The 16,759-nt window shown below is 43.9% G+C and overlaps 1 protein-coding gene across 2 annotated transcripts in view; it reads left to right on the top strand.

The window, feature by feature from the left end:
* The window catches only part of LOC147661118 (numb-like protein), a 255,441-nt gene that overhangs the window by 99,799 nt on the left and 138,883 nt on the right, over window positions 1–16,759 (top strand). Inside the window, exon 2 of one of the 2 annotated variants that reach the window (XM_086951320.1) lies at window positions 8,808–8,943. The gene's annotated coding sequence lies outside the window, so the exon portion shown is untranslated. Of the gene's footprint in view, window positions 1–8,802; window positions 8,944–16,759 lie in introns of both variants that reach the window. The other variant, XM_086951319.1, reaches the window with a different exon arrangement.

Genomic DNA, 16,759 nt, shown 5'->3' with positions numbered 1-16,759 from the left:
GGTGATGATAAAGTAAAGGCCCATTCTTCAATCCTCAGATCAGTACAGACCAAATATATGATACATTATTATGCAGCGTTAACCAACACATCTTGTGTATCAGAATAATAATACTAGTTATAAACAACTAAGCAGATAATATGCAAATATGGGTGAATGTTTGGTAAATCCTGATCACATTTTATTTACACATCCCTAACCTACTAGTGTATCCCATTGAACATTTACCAGCCAGCGAAGATGGACGGCTGCATTGGTTTACCAACACCCCAAACTATGTCAAGCAATGTATAGTTCCCCGTGTACTTTATCGCAGTTCAGCCCTTCAGCATCTCTTGTTAGCAGTGCTTAATTTGAGCCAGTGGTTTCCGGTGCTCAGCACTGGCACTTAAGTATCAACACAGGGCTTGTACCAGTGTGCCTTATGGTGGTGCTGTTAAAAATTACTATTGACTGCCGCCCAAGCCATTCTTACAGCTTTAGGGACCTAGAGTAGGCTGAATTGTCACACTTGTAGGAGTGTGATGGTTAATAGCTGTGTTGTTACTTTTCATTGGCAGCATGGCAGGGGCAATGTGTGTTGCAAGCTGCAGTGGCCTCCTGACGAGGTCTCTGGCACTTATTTTATTTTCATTTTTTACAAATTAAGTACTGCTCCTTAGCATCTGTTCTGTGTGTCTAAACCCACCCCTCCGCCCCCAGCACCAGTACCTTTATCAATAATGGTGCGAGGGAGGGATTCACCCGTGCTTGTTGATGCTTTGCTACAAAAATATGCAAAGAATTCTACTTTTCAGAAATATAAGGAAGCAATTTCTCTATCCTTCCTTCCAAGATGATCGCGACATGGTCATCTTCCCTTGTAGCCGCGGTTAGTACACGCACTCCAGAGAGAAGACAGGCTTTCCTTCTGTCTACTGTTAGTTTGAATGGTGTTAAAAACATGGAATTTCTTGACCAAGTCCATTTAGTACACGCTGCTAGAATTACTGTTCAAATGATTGGTCCACTTTTCCAGGTTCTAGGTCTATTGCGCACATTCCTCAATGGTAAATGTAGCCATGTTTATATGCAGACAGGCCTGTTTTGCATGCAGCTCGCATTATCATCATACAGATGTATTGCCGCACACCACATGTCCTCTTATGTGTTGGTGAACCCCATAAGAAGCCCAGAACTGGATACTATATGTATAAGCTGCTCTGGGTAATCTTTTTTGCTGACCACTAAAATTAATTTCAACATTACTAAAAATTGATATCTTCAGCATCATACGGACATGCCTGGCATTGTGTCTAATCACTTGTACAATTTCATTTCCTAAACCCCACCGCTAAAAAGCCAGTGGCGGTTCCTCTGCTAAGGTGGTGGAGCTTCACCCCACTGCGCTGCAGCGGCGAAGGAAAGGAGAAATAAAATGATAATAACTTGATGTAATTATCATTTGGTTTGTTCCTGCTGAGGCAGCATGGGAACGGCTGCTCTGCTCACAGAGCAGGGCAGGGGAGGAGTGGTGGGCACATTGAAGTAATCCTGATCCTTTGGCTGGCTGTCTCGGGCCGACCAAACAGTCATGCGCACTTAGTATGTTATCCACCCGGGCTGCATTACATCCTGGATGGAGAACATGCCCAGGCCCCCAGTCCGTGTCTGAGCACCGAACTACGGTGCTAAGATCATTCACAACATTGCATTACAGCGTTGTGATTAGCTTAGGGGAGCCTGAATGCTTCCTGTTCGGGCCGACGGAGGAGAGATGACGTGGGACAGAGCTGCAAGGAGGAAAGTGTACTTTTCTTTTTTTACACCCACTTACCCCCTGGCCCGCCACCCCAGATTTGTGCCGGTCACCACTGGAAAAAGCACAACTCCCCCATTTAGGATGAGAGGGGTTGTTTTGTCATTTGTGTGGAATATTCTTTCCCCAGTTCCATCATTCATGCCCCCCTGTGCTCCCAGGGTCTTGCTCACAGCTCTTCTGGATTTCTGGCACTCTACAAAGCCTCTAGTATATTGTTCACATTTTCCCAGACCTCTACTTTGGGATTTTAAATGGCCTCACCATCCCAATGACCCGCTGTAGTCTTCGGAGCTCCTTCTGGCTAAGTGTGAGAAAGAAACACCTTGCTTATTTCTTCTTTTCTACAACAAGCTGAATTGGCTCCTCCCAGGTTAATACAGGATATTTGAACCCATGCTGTTTCTACTCTCCATCTCGTGAGGATGAGAGGATACGTTGATTAGCCAGAATTCAATCGATTGACCAACTCCATAGGGTCAGACTTGGTTCCAAGTCTCTCCATATTGTGGGTGACGACTCCCATCAGTCCGACCCTTTAGGCCAACAGTACTTTGCAGGCGGTTTTTCCTTTGTAGTGATGGCTCTACACGTTCTAACTTACAAAATGCTGTAACGCCAAAAATAGGCCAGTAGAGAGGGTGAAGGTCTTTCAGTGCGGTCACTAGGCCGCTCTTACACATCAGTAGGCGGTTAACTCACTGAGCCACCGTGGAAGCTTTATTGAAGTGTACCGATCCCTGCTCAATTTTAAAGCACAGCGTCTAGTGTGGGGAGGTGCCTGGGCAGATCCTGCCCGTATGACCCGATATTGCACATATACATCGATTCTAGGGTCCAAATTTACTCTTATTTAAAGACTCTCTTCTGACCCAGGAAATATCGAACTTCGGTCTCACTAAAATGCACACCTGCAGCCTAATTTATAGCTCTCCTCAAATCTACTGATGACAGCCAAGAGAAGAAAAATAAGAAAGGAATTTTGTTCCAAGTGCTATATACATTAAAATGTCACATCTTATGTTGAAAAAAGAACAAAAACAAGTCTGATCAGATCTACTTTCCTGAGGGAAAACTAGATTGAGGGGTGTGAAGAGGAGCTGTGCTCCAACGAACAACAATTAGCACATGGCAAGTGCGAAGAAATAAGGCACGTTTGCTTAAAGTGAACTCAAACCTGGACTATAGAGAGTGTCTCTGTGATAGCTGAATGTCTCCTGGCTGTGCATGGGAGAATGAAAGTCCTGGCACCCGGGTAAGGCAAGGTTACCATCATGAGCGCGAATGGGGTGACCCTCCTCATGCAGAGCGCCGTTTCTGTTCACGCAAAATGATACCAGTGAGGCCTGCTGAGCACCGTGTTATAAAGCTTCTGTTAGATTTTGTAACACGTCAGAACCACTTAATGTATAGTTTCTGTTGAATGAAAACTTCTAAATTGTATTTTGACAGGCTGCATTTCTAAAGTCAACACCTCACTGTCTTTTCGTGAAGTGTGTGTGTGTATATATGTATATATTATTTCCACTCCTGCTCCACTTCAAAGGACAGGCACCGACACTGCTCAGGATCGCTTTTAATCTCTAAACTTTATTACAACAAAATGTTGCAAAATGGTATGACACGTTTCGGCTATATATTGTATTGCACATACATTGCCATTCGCAATGAAATTACATAGACAATTAGAGGAACAAGGCCATGGAGGTCCAAGAGTCCTTGGGGACCCATTGAAGCTGTGGCGGGTGGCCCATCAACTTGGTGGAGACTTTGGCCTCAGCTTCCCTGGTGGAGGACCACCTGCCATAATTGGGAGATCCTTATCTACCTGGTGGATATCTCTGTGGCTTCTCTGGTGCGGCGGGTACACTGAAGGTAGAGCAGTTTTCTGAGTAAGCGATAGCTTGTTTAAACAAGCATTGGTAATGCATCGTTTTCGCCAATGTGATGAATAATAAGATGTTTTTAGCAATCACTGTCCGGGACCAAGGAAAGAGCTCCCTGACAAGTAATAAAGTAGTAGAGAAGATGTGGGCCAGCAGCCAGCGTTGTTGACTGGAGAGGTGGGGATCTCTATTCGAGTCTCAGTGGTGCAACATCCTGTGATCCTGGGCAAATCACTTAATCTCTTGGGTGATACGTTACGATATATACATCTGCTGCAAGAAAAAGCAGAAAGAGGCAAAACTTTATGAAAAAATAGTTGCACTGAAGAAGATGCTAACAGTATTTCGGCTGCAGGAAACTGATAAGAGAAACAGATGAGGAACACACATTGGTCAATGCAGGAAAGTTTGCAACAGCTAATAAAAATGGAGGAAAAGTAAGTAGCAAGCACAGGAACCAATGAAAAGCAATGAAAGAGAGAGGCAGAATGTAAGCCCTTTTAAAGTTTTTATTAAAAATAATTGATATCACAAGCACTGTGCAAGCGAAACCTAAAACTAAATGGCCTTGATGCACAGAGAGCTTTCTCCCTGCATGTTGTAGCTATTTTCCCTGCTCAGGACACAATGGCAGACCGGACATTGAGAACCTAAATAGGGTGGTGCTGTGGTCACTGTGATCTGGCGCCTCCGCAGCATATGGGCTGCCAGACCAAGGGTTTCTGGTGCCACCTGGTGCACAGCCAGCTGAAGTTCCACCGGTGGAAACATTCCGACTTTCCCCACCTGTGAACGGAACTTGGGAACCATGAGATTCGCGGACAAAGGATCCACCAACTTTTGGAATGAGGCCCTTAACCTCTTGCTTCTTCTTATGAAAGGGATACTGTAGCTGCAGTTATCTAGAATACATTTTTGTGGTAGTCCTATAAAAAGACAAATGCCACTATGCATCTTGAAATGGGTGAAAAATATAATTGACGCAATTGCTGCTGGCTACTTACCACACACTTAAATTTGTTGGGTCTGTACCAATTGAGTAACTATGAAAGCAATTTGGTTTAGCACTCCGGTCTCGCTCACCAAAAAATGTACAACTCATTAAAACTAAGATGACTAACCGCACACCCCAATAAACATTCAGACTTTGGTCTGTAATTTAAACATTTGGAAAGCCATACTCCACTACAGAAATGGGCTGCTATGCCATAACAATGTCAGATTGTGGGCTCTACAAGTGCAGATTAACAATAATCATGTTATTTTGAAAAGTACTGTAGTTCCGAATGCGTGAAACATGGTACTCTAGTTTGTTGCCTGCCTTACACACTATATTATTACACCATTACGTGACTAGTTATGTCACAACGAGGCTCTAATGAAAAAAATAAATAGGGAACAGTTTTGTGCAGTTTTACATGCTTCCAGTTTTTAATTATATGTGATATAATAGGGGTGATAATGTACCACAGTATTCTATAATAGAATTCCAGGTTACTCTTGTTGCATTTTTTATACTGCAGAACAATTTAAGGATTTATTTTCCATTAACTGAGGAATTCCTAGGACCGACAGAAGAAAGGCGTATTGCTTATTTTTTTCCATCTTATAGCGCCATTTATATAGCACTAGCTTACCCGTCGCGCGTTGCTGTGATCTCAGAAGAAAGGAAATTTAAGGAAACTTGTTATGATAACATTCAATTTACATTGTGTCATTTTTATTGAAACATATTCATTTTAATATGGAAAACATTTTAAAGTGTTGTTTAATTCTGTTTATTTGTTCGAGTGCTTGTGGATACACAGTATTTTTTGTTTTTCCGTCTGGTGCGTACACAAATAAATCAGAAGGTTTTCCGACGCTTGAGCTGGCCACATACAGTTGTCCATGTGAGAAGCACGGATTCTCCAAATCTAGTCCACACACTTGCAGCGATTGTCCTTGTTGATGGTCATTGCAAAAGCGAGTCGCACTGTAAACGTTCAGTATTGGAAAGATTATGAGGGCCGTGGGGTGCCGATACTTAACAATTATTATTATTATTTTTTTTTTGCCAGAAACCTTCGCGGGAGTGTACTCAACAAACGTTAATTTTTTTTTGTTTTTTTGCCAGAAACCTTTGCGGGAGTGTACTCAACAATTTCCCAAATGTTCATGGTGATCGGATGAATGGTGTAGTAATGCATAAAGGACGAACAGACATACTTTTGTTTTTATATATATAGATACAATGTGCTTTTGAGGTTCCATTGTAGAATGGGTTCTGATTCTGCTTGTTATGAAGTGATAAAGATTTTGTGATCTTGACTCTTTTTTGGTTAGGTGGCTGTATCTTATGTGTTGGATTGTCTGGCTGTGGTGTTTTAGGGTTGATCCCAGAGGGCTTTACCAGTTGCTTATCCGCCTGCTTGATCGGTGGACATGCTTATTGCCCATTAGATGGAAAAGCGTGGGGGTCATTTTGTGGTCTCCAGTGGTGTTGAGCACTGTGATGGCATGCCTGGACTGTGTCTATGCAATCAAAGTATTTAGCGTGTGAGATGTACTATTGAGGGCCCACATGGTGGAAGAATCTATGGCCTACTTAGTTTCTTTTAGGTGCATTAAATATGTTTCATCCTCTATTGTCTGTTATATGTTTCTGTGTATTGTTTCTTTGGGGTTAGTACTGATGGGAGCTATGACTTACTAGACTATAAGCGTTTATGCGCACGGTTCGATGTGATATGTAAGGGGTTTATTCAGAAACAAACATACTGAATCAGTTAGTCGTGATAAAGCTACAACAAAAATTTCAATTGAATAATTAGTTAATATGCTACCACCAATTTCACATAAGGGAAATGCAGAAAAGGCAAGTATGTGTTCCTTCAGAGCTGTGCCAAAAAGCCTCTGCCCCAGTGCTTAATTTGAGTTGGAGGTTTTCGGTGCTACTAAGGGGCTGATTCTGATGCGGGTTGGAAATGCTTCCCTACTGAATCGGGTTAGAAATGGTTTCCAACCCACTCTGATTGGGACAGTTCGACCGACGGAGTACAATGCATCCGGATGCTTCCCGATACGATTTGGTTGGACTCCCATTGACTTCAATGGGAGCATATGTTCCTAACCACATCATCATTGGGCCCTGGGTCGTTCGCGGTCCGATTTGGAAGGAGCAAATGCTATTAGGAGGCCTTCCTAACCGCATCAGAATCAGGCCCTAGGTGGGAGAGCTTTCCAACCCACATCAGAATCAGGCCCTTAATTGTCAATACCGGCACTTGTGACAGTCTGCCCCAAGGTGGCACTGTCTGGCTCATTTAGAGATTACGACAACAGTTAATTATGAATTCAGTATACATTAAAAAATACTATTACTACTGCCCAAGCCATTCATATAGTTTTGGGGGCCTGAAATAATTTAAATGATCACACTTGTAGAAGGGTGATGGATAGCAGTTGTGTAGTTACGGTCATTGGCAGCATAGCAGGGGCAATATGTGGTGAATCTGCAGTGTCCTCTAGACGAGAGCCCTGGCAATCCTTTTTTTTTGTTTTGGACAAATTAAGCATTGCTCTGGCCTCTGCAATAGCATGCGTCGTACACTGAGTCAGTGGTGGTCGGATGGACTGTTCCAGAATGCATGTAGAGTCCTGTGCTCTCCTACCATGGGCAGAGGGGCAGGCAGCAAAGGACCACAGGATAGCAGCGGGGAGAAAGTTGCAAGAATCCTTAAAACATGAGAGACCGGTCAGGAAGCTAAAACCAATAGCGTAGTAAGGGTATATGAGGTAATCATGAGGGGCTTGGTACGAAACCGGACTGACCAATGGCTGGAAGGAGGAAGACGGGTAAGCACAGGCCACCTACTATCTGTGATGAGGGCCGGTGGCTAGAGCTGCACACCTGGGGGCCCAGATTTCAATACCAGCCTTGGTGCTTGAGTTAACGTCATGTGATTCGGGGCAAATGGAGAAATAATCAAATTTCCCTGTGCAAAAAAAATAAAAAATGTGAAATCTAAAGTGTGGAATGTATTTATGTATTCCCGACTTGATGTACATGATCTAGTAGATCGTCTCCCAACTTAATGTATAGGACTCAATTGCTTCGTAGCTAGGTTTGCACTATATAGATATCAATGCATGCATACATTTGCAGATATGGAAGTTGCATGGGAAGTGGTGGTGCTCAAGGAGAGAAAGCTCTAGGCACTAATTCATGAGTGAGCCTTCAGCCGCCCAATTGAGAATCATAAAGAGAATGCTAGAGATGCAGCAGGAAGAGGGGTACAAACTGGAGAATCCTCTCTAGGGGTGCTTTCGGTTATAATGATCAAAGTTAGTACTCTGGGGGAGTCCACTTCATGGGTTCGAATGGTGGGGATGGGGTGCCCCTGTGTGCTGCGGAGGGAGGCACTGCACAGCTGTATAGTCTGTTGCCTGCACGCTGATAACCTCCAAGGGGTTCCTAAACATGCGGGTTACTGACGTCTAACCAGGTGCAAGTTTGTGCTGTCAAACACACACACTTACTGTCACTTACCAAACCAAATGTCACATTTCCAGTTTTGTGATATTGAACGCAAGTATGCCCCAGGCCGACACTCTTTATGTCATGTGCGTTTTCAAGACCATCATATGCACCCTTTCTGTGAGGACTTGAGTACCCCCAGGTTCACTGCCGCTGCTTGGGATATACTGGTATATTTGGGCATTTGATAGCTCAGAGGCATTTGGTGGTTTTACTGCTAAAGAGAGGGCGGGAAATGGCCACTTCATCACTCCTTTGGTTCACTGGCATCACCAAAAACAGAATAGTTCTCTGACTGTCGTTCAGTGTTCACCAAGCTACAAGACAACCAAAGCCCCCAAAACTGACGACCCAATGAGGGGCAGCACTGTGTCACCTGCCCATTCTGGTTACCTTCATCACATGCGACAATGCTGTTAATTTTCACAATTTGAATAAAAAGGCCAGGTACTGAATTGGCCTCGGGCTCTTAACTTTCTTTGATGTCTGAAATGGCATGTTTGCACACTTAAAAGTGTTTTTGTGTGATGTGCTGGATTTTGTTAATAAGAGATGTAATAAATTAAACGATGTGAAAGATGTATTTTTCTTCTCATCAGGACAGCGCTTTCTTGGTGTACCGGAGGACTCCTCCCCACGAGCCGCCTTGCCACGGAGCTGTGCTGGACGTCGTGGCCTGGACCCCTAATCCCTGGATTGGATGACCATTTGTTCTGGGCCCCACTGCTGCGGCTGTCACTGTGAGTGCAACCTGGATTCGTACTCCTCCATCAATGTTATGGGGACTAGGCCGAGCTCCCTCTGGTGGAGAGGCATGGGCCCTGCTTGCTCTTTGTGGATGGAAGAGAACATGGGCCTTGCTTGTTATATTGGGATCTATGAGCCAAGCTTGCTCTGTTCAGGTGCATGACCTGGACTTTTCAAAGAACTAGGGGTTAGGTAACTCTGTGGGTGCTCCAAGATATTGAGAGGAAAAGAATTATCTTTTTGAGTAACATTTTACAGTACTGAATATTAATTTTTTCATTGTCGTACTTGTTTATTTTGTGTTCCTGTCCTGCTCCAGGAAAGTGCTTCTGAGATGAGGTAGAGACTAGTAACCTAATTGGATTTTGAGAATTTTGAATCTTTACCCTTTTGGCATTGACACTTCTAGCCTTGTTGTCCATGAACATCTCATTGAAGGGATGAGCACTCTAGCCTTGTTTGTCCTATTAAACACACTTTGTGGCCAGTTAGACAATTGTTGGAATGATCGCCGGTAGATTCTCTGCCAAACGGTGGCTGACAGGGGCAAGGTAGGAGGTCAGGTTCTCCAGTAGGCCATAACTGGAAATTCGGTCTCCCCCTTGGGCTTGTGTGTGATCCACCAATTCAGGGATGAGGTGGTTGTCTCTCCTGAAAGATGTTTGTTCGGCCAGAGCTGGAACGATGAAGTGTTATCTAGTCATTGAAGTGATGTTGTGGTATTCTCTGACGGCCGTCCAGATGGAACTTTAGAAGGTAGGTGTGATGATTAATCAAACTCCTTTAGTTGAAGTTTAAGAGTATCCTCAACAAAGTTCAAATGGCGCGCAAGGACATCCAGTCTGCCCTGTGACTGCCCACTCACATGGCAGGAGCGCTTCATTTTTGAGTCATGTCCACATACAGGCTGTTTTTACTGTGTGCGCTATGAATCACACAATTTAAATTTGTATATATTTAATACATTTATATCACTCTGAACTCTCTACAAGGACAATAAAGGACTTTATGAATAATAGAGAGCTGACAAAACGTTTTGTATCCGTGGAAAGTAGCATAAGAGTAGAACAGATGATATACAGGGAGTATTTTCTGGGATGCAGAACCATGAAGCTCCATGAAACAGGAAGTCTGCAGGGTGAAGCGATTTGATAAGGAGGCAGAAGAAAAATTGGGTTAAAAAGGGAGGTTAGATTGTGTGCTATTCCTCGGGCAAAGTACATGGGGCTTTGTTCAGTGTTTTTAATTTCTTAGCTTTGGGGGTTTCAAAGGTGGACCAATATTTGCTGCAATCTAGCCTTGAGCCCCAGCAACATTACATTCATCTTCCCAATATGGGGCGGTTGTAATGCGGTTGGTGTGACAATGAAGCGAGAATCCCTTTCAGAATGTGCTGTTTCAAATGGGAGGCGGTGGGTTTTGGTCTGTAGAGCAGCTGAATGGAGGGTGGCATTGACAAGGGCCAGGGTTGATCTTGGGAGAGTTTCCAGTAAGTACTTCCTTTGTAATTATGAGAATGGGCCACCATTTGCACAATGTTTCTTATGAGTTTTTTCTCGTGAAGCGACCGCCGATGAAACTCATATTTGGTGTCACAATGAGGTGGCAGAGAAAGATAAGACTTCAGAGTGAAACTTAAAGCCGTTGCTTGAGGACTACAAAATCTGTCCTCCAGCCTGCAGAGAAGTTGTTAGACCAGGAATGAATGCTTAAGGTGGTTACATATTAATTTCGATTATCCATGTCTTCGTGGATGTTACATTTGAACAAAACAATCTGCTAATGCAAATGGGTAAGCAAAGAATACATTTAAACAGTTCATTTGGAACAGGTCTGTGGCTTGTGAGTAAGATGTTGTAAGAAACTGGAAAACTGAAAGAATACTATGTTCTCCAGTAATACAAAGTAGATTGGTTTAAAGTGTCTCTTTAAACAGCTGGCCGTGGGATCAATGAATCAATCAATGGAATTGTAAAGCACAACTAATCACCCGGCAGGGTTTCCAGGAATGAGATATACCACAGGAGAAAATAATGCAGTGTATAATTAGGTTACACAGGTAGTCACTGTGTTGACAGTCATAATTACCACAAGACCTGCCACCTCTATCATTTCTTCCTGAAAGATTCAAACTTGTCCACCTTTACCAGGAATCTTGTTAAGATTGCTCCTGTGTGTTTAAATAAGTGTGCCATTTATTTTACTTACACCCAGTATTAATATATGCTGCATGCTGACTCCTTACATCAAACGGCAGACCAAAAACCTTTGTTTTGAAGAATTAAGGTGGGAGGGATATAGTTCTGAGTAACACAAATGAACAGGAAATTGATTATGCATAGAACTTTGAGAGAGAACTACTCCTCAAAGGAGTCGCCCAGAGGTAGAAATCAGTGTTGTCTGTATATTTGTAGATACAGTGTTGTTTCTTGGGACAGTATCTCCGAGAGGTCTTTGAAAATAAAAGAAGTAATTGGTAAGCAAGCGAGTGAATTGCATGATTTGGGGGTTACAGATTTGACGTCCCACACCCTGCCTTTTCTAATGTGTTTTGGATCATTGTCCTGAGGGATGATCCAGCAAGATAATGTCACTGTTTCACCTTAAATCGACTTGAGTATGGAGGAATCCATGTTGGACACTTTGGGGGGGGGGGGGGGGGGGGGAGTGTTTACGTCCTATAGCTGCAAAACAGGCCCAAATCACTGTATCGTCACTACCGTGGTTGATGGAAGGTGTATGGTTCTTGGGGGGATACTGTTTTAGATTTTGACGGAACACTTCTTTGTGCGTTTCAGCCAGATAACTCCACTTTGATATCATCTGTCCAGAGGACCTTGTTCTAGAAGTCATGTGTTCATTTAGGTGTTTGCAAATCTAAGCCATGTAACCATGATCTTTTTGGAGAGAGGGGAGTTCTCTTTGCTACCCTCCCATGAAAGCCCCCTGTTCTTGTCTTTTTTCTAATGGTAGCACCAGAACCCACTTGATCACTTAATGTACTTTAGGGGGTCTTTGTGACATTTTGATTTTCCTTAATTTGTAAATAAGCTTTTTCACTGTGGAATGATGAACTTTATATTGTTTGGAAATCAGTTTATACCCTTCCCAAAGTAAGGATCAACCATAATTATTTTCGGACACTTTTACAGATATCCTTTAACCTAGTCATCAACTTTTGCCCAAAACCAAAATGCTCCAAACTAAACAGTAAATGTTCTAATTTCTTATACCAGTGGAAGGACTTTCTGACGCTTTATTTATAACGTGTTCTTGTTTGAATTACCTTCTTAATTGACAGAGCAGTAAAGGAGCATTTACTTTTTCACTCGAGCTTCTATGTAAGATGATTTTTTGTTTGTTTAATAAATGATGGCAAAGTAAAATTTGTGGTGTTATTTGACCCATGAGGTTAGAGGAGGGCCATCGAAATTATGCAGCAGGGGAGGCCCAATTTATGCAGCAGTGTTGAGTAAATTATGCGGCAGGAAAAAGCAAACTGTGGTTTAATTTGGCAGATTTTGTAATGCTATTACTTCATTATTTTGTCTTTCATTCTCTTGTTACGACTGTTTGGGCATTGGTTGCACCTTATTAGCAACCTCTCTATTCGATCAACAGATTTCATGATGGACATAAAACCCACTATTCTAATAATTTTGTGACCAGTCTTCCTGCTCTTTGATTTAGTCTGTAGCAACAAAATTGATTCATATTGTTTACTGTTAGGCCCCACCTCGTTAATGAAGAGGCAACAGTGAATGTTGTCAATTTGTGGATCCTGAAATTCAAGGTATTTTAAATTCTGCGGTTTATAAGCAATGGCGGCTGACATCTACGGGGGTGGGCGCTTGCGAAAATAATATATAAAAAAATACACTTACCTGAAGAAGCCGTCCTCCGCTCAGAACGTCTTCTTTGTTTGACTGCAGACCGGTCACCAGGAAACTCCCTTCACCAATCCTGGTGCTGCTCTAATTCAGCATGAGAGCAGCGCCCTGATTGGAGGGAGCGGCTGCACTTGGCACTGCACAGTGCTCTGGAGGCCTACACTTGCTCTAACCCGGCTGTCTTAAGAACAGCTGGGTTAGAGATGTTTAAAGTGTGCATGGGTGACAGTCCATAGCAAGACGGCCAGCCAAAAAGGCATGCATACCATGAACCGTTAATAACAGACCGCCCTCCTTCCTGCTGATGTACTCAGCAGGCCCTGCCCCTTCCTGACGCTCTGTTTGGACGTAGGATGATAAATTAAATGCTAATAAATTACTATTTGATTTTTCATATTTGGGGTTTTGGTGGTAATTTAAGTGTAGCGATGTTCCTCCGCTCCTCCCTGATGAGATGTATCCATGTAAGTAAAGACTACTTTGTACCAGGGTTGTTGGACATTACGTTTTCCAAATCAGAGTCTCTTGTATCTCTTGTATCTTACAAAGGCATCTACTACCTTTGTAAAAATGAATCCCACCTCATTCGCTATCTAATTCAGACTGGCTCTGTCTCAGCGTGTGATATGTTTGGGGGTTAGAGTGAAGGAATTGAATAACGTACTTCACATAATGAACTTCCTCTAGCACTAGGATCCTCTGTTGTACTATTTCTGTGGTAAATAGTGTGTGAAAAACACAAATGAAGGGTTAGGAGTGCATATGCATATTCTTGCATGACTGGGAGCTAAGATCTGTGATCCAATATATACTTTGCTGCTCTTTTATTCTCGAATTATGTGATGATTCCATCTCTTCTGACTCCAGTTGCATGAGTGTGTGTGGTTGTGTCTTGTCCTCTACTTTCCATAGTTCTGTACTCTTCCCTTCAACTTCTGAGATGTTCTGTCCATTTTTTATTCGCCATTCACATTTTGTACTCCTCATTGGTGAATATCTTATTAAGCAATGTGATCTATGCTTCCAGTCCAGACCGCACAAATAGAAGTCTGAAGCATCCTTGAGGATTTTCCCCTTCAAAGTTTTTATTTCAACGTTACAAAGGATAGGCAAAAACCAAAGGGGATGATGGACGGAGTGTTGAACATTGCATGCACTCACCCCCAGTCAACTTACCTGGGTTTAATCCATCATCATTCTTTAGCTCACTCGCCACCCCAGTTCAGACATGGCCATATGCAAATCAGTCTGACCCTGTGCCTCATGGGAACAGTCCAGCCCGAACTGCCAAGCCATGTCTTCCCTGAACCGGAAACAAGCATCCTGGGACCGATTTCTGGCTAATCTGCCGTCATCAGCCAGGCTAGCTTGAATCCAGTGGCAAAGTGAGCAAGGGACCTACGTCTGGGCATACCCTGCCACACTTAGGGCAAACAAAGCAAAATCCAAAAGGGATGATGGACGGAGTGTTGAACATTGCAAGCACTCACCCCCAGTCAACTGATCTAAGTTTAATCCATCATCATTCAAGAATGAGTTAAAGAATAACATATGAGGTTCTACCCACAGACTTGACTTCCATATTGTCTCTGTCTTTGAGCTGCCTTGCGATGCACTGGATGCGATGTCTCAAAAATGGACTGGATTTCTTTTCTCAGCAGTTAAGGCATGGCTGATAGGAGCTGCGGTGTTTGCAAGCTGTATCGATGAAGGCATTGTAAAGCCTACTTTTCCTGTGGCAGTCATCCCTGCGGTAGAGGAAGTCATTTGAGCTCACTGCTGCTAAGGTTTTTTTTCTCTCCTGCTGGTGAACCTGGAGTTACAACCCATTTAAGGCTGCGGCTAGGCCTGGCAAGACCACACCATCTACAGAAGCCACAATTGCCCTAGGGTGCGTTGCGTCTGTGCCCCTTAGTGATGGTAACCAAGTGACCACCGACTCTACACTGTATTGTATGCCTACCACCTGCACCGGCTCAGCACATCGCAGCAGTGTAGATCTTCTTCTGAGACCTACCTGGCAACACAGATCTGCTTTTGCACCTCTCACCAGGGAGTACGCAGGAGGATCAACACCTCAGGCCAGTGGTTTGGTCACCTCCTGATTGAGGTTCCTCGGAGACATTCAAACTGTGTATCAGAGATTTACAAGCGGTTTCCCAGTCCCAAGCCTTTGACTTGATGGCATCATTTGACCATGTATGGAGAGCAACCAGCCCTGCACACTCTTTACTACTGGAATACGACTAGAAGCATCCTCTGGCTTCTACCTCCTCCCTTAAATTCCTCACCAGTGTTCAGTCCTCAGGCCCACATATTGAATATTCCTTATTCATTAATTGGGGGTTGCGTTGCCTAACTATTACAGCCAGCCTATATGCCCGCTCCACATTACTGGGCATGGCTTTATTTACTGGGCTGTAGACCACACTACTCAGGTGAGGTGTGAGAAGAGCAGTCGTGTCTGCAGTCCAGCAAAGAAAGCATTGTCCAGTAATATGGGCAGGGACGGTGTAGAATGATTGTAGAAAGGCCTTTGACTGACTTTGTCATTGCAAAGGCCCTGAAAGGTCTCAACCTTGGATCCACCGCTTATCTCAGTGAGACTAAGCTGCAGGGCCGTCAACTGTGATCACCAATGTGCCCCAACACTTGTGCTCAGTCAGAGTACTTGAGGGCTCGGAGGTAGGTTTGAATTTAGCTTAGGGCACTTTTGCACTTACCTTTGCCGCCACATATTTGGAGACCAGGAATCCTGCTTATGCAAACATGCTTTAGCCATTCATTTTGCCGTATCGACTGTTTTGTGTTTACTCATTTCACAGTTGTGTACGGTACCAGATGTTCTTGTCCATGTCATGCAACCATATGCTTACCTCGAGCTAACTGGAGGAGAATTACGTACAAAAGCATTTTGCATGAGCACCCAGGAACCTGCAAACCCCCTCTATATGAACGCTTTGTAGCGTTCTTTGCTTCTATCTCAAGAGGAGAATCTGCTTCATTCGGTGAATTTGCTCAGGGGTCTTGTTTTGTACTTGAATGAATGAAGGAATGAATTATTAGGTTTGTAGAGTGCACGTCTGGTCAGTGTCTCACAGTGAAGGGAACAGAAGAGTTTCCAGGGCTTTCTAGAAGAGGAATTCATTTTAAATATCCCATAGAACAGAAGGGAGGTTATTCCAGGCCCGGAAGCCTAAACGGAATATGATGAACCGCCTCTCCTAGAGTGGCTACTCGAGGAACCACAATCAGAAGAGACTCAAAAGGACAAAGCGCTCTCCCCTGACGATAAGGGCCAATTCTGTCAGTGAGATACTGTGGGCCTGACTCATGCCAAACGCTTGGACTGGATGGCAGACATTCGTTGCCAGTCAGGGGCATCTCCTACGTAATGGCGGGGGAGCATTGACCTACTGCTCAGTCAGCGAAAAATAAAATCATAATAAAATGATATAATTTTATTTTCCACTGACTGACTGAGCCATGGAATCTGGGGCGGGGACGGGCCATAGCAGGGAGGAGGAGTGATGGGTACTGTAAGTGCACATGTCGGTTTTGCCGGCTGTCTTAGGATGGACAGACTGACATGCGCAGTTACATTTCTCCAACCCTGCTGTGTTGTACAGCTGAATGTAGAAATGGCACAGGCTCTGCGCCTGAGCGAGTATCTGCCAGCCTGCTCAGGCCAATCTTGGAGCTTCTCTCATGCTTGGTGTAGCATGAGACCAGCATCTAGATTTGATGCGGAGCCTGTGCTTTGTGCCCCAGTGACTGCCAGAAGGAGAGGAGTGCTGAGGCATCCAGCAGTGTCAGCACCAACGACAGGTATGTTTACCCACATCGCTGCGGCGGTTATTTTTCCGCTGCGCTGCTTTTTTCTAAAAGCCGCGTTGCATGACGAGCTCAGCTCGTCATC

This window comes from Lissotriton vulgaris, unplaced genomic scaffold (genome assembly GCF_964263255.1).
Source record: "Lissotriton vulgaris unplaced genomic scaffold, aLisVul1.2 SCAFFOLD_1414, whole genome shotgun sequence".
Taxonomy (NCBI): Eukaryota; Metazoa; Chordata; class Amphibia; order Caudata; family Salamandridae; genus Lissotriton; species Lissotriton vulgaris.
This window is presented reverse-complemented; position numbering and strand designations above follow the sequence as displayed.